The following is a 413-nucleotide window of genomic DNA, read 5'->3' on the forward strand; positions in this document are numbered from 1 at the left end:
CTATGGGAAAGAGACAATGGTTGTGTGTTTTTCAGAAGGCAGATGTAGGATCCACGCAAGCAAGGCTGGGGTCCTTCCTGCTTACCATCATACCCTTCTCTATAGTCTCACAGGGAGAAAGACATTGTCACAAGTGTTGCTGGGAAATGGCCTTGCTCCTGGAACATGGAGTTTACACACTTGTCCTGGTTCTACACTAGTCCTCTGTGTGAGTGTCTATTCCTCTCTGATCCACAGCTCCCTCGTGTGGGGCTCTGAGCTTCTGTCACACAGGGTTGCAAACTATTATAATAAAAGCAGCAGAACTGCATGGGCATGGGCTTATAATTATTGAACATTTATTGGACATTAGACTATTTATTATTTAATGTGAATTATCACTTACTCCCACAGCCCAAGGGGACATGTTTACC

Source organism: Peromyscus leucopus, unplaced genomic scaffold (assembly GCF_004664715.2).
Source record: "Peromyscus leucopus breed LL Stock unplaced genomic scaffold, UCI_PerLeu_2.1 scaffold_708, whole genome shotgun sequence".
Classification (NCBI taxonomy): Eukaryota; Metazoa; Chordata; class Mammalia; order Rodentia; family Cricetidae; genus Peromyscus; species Peromyscus leucopus.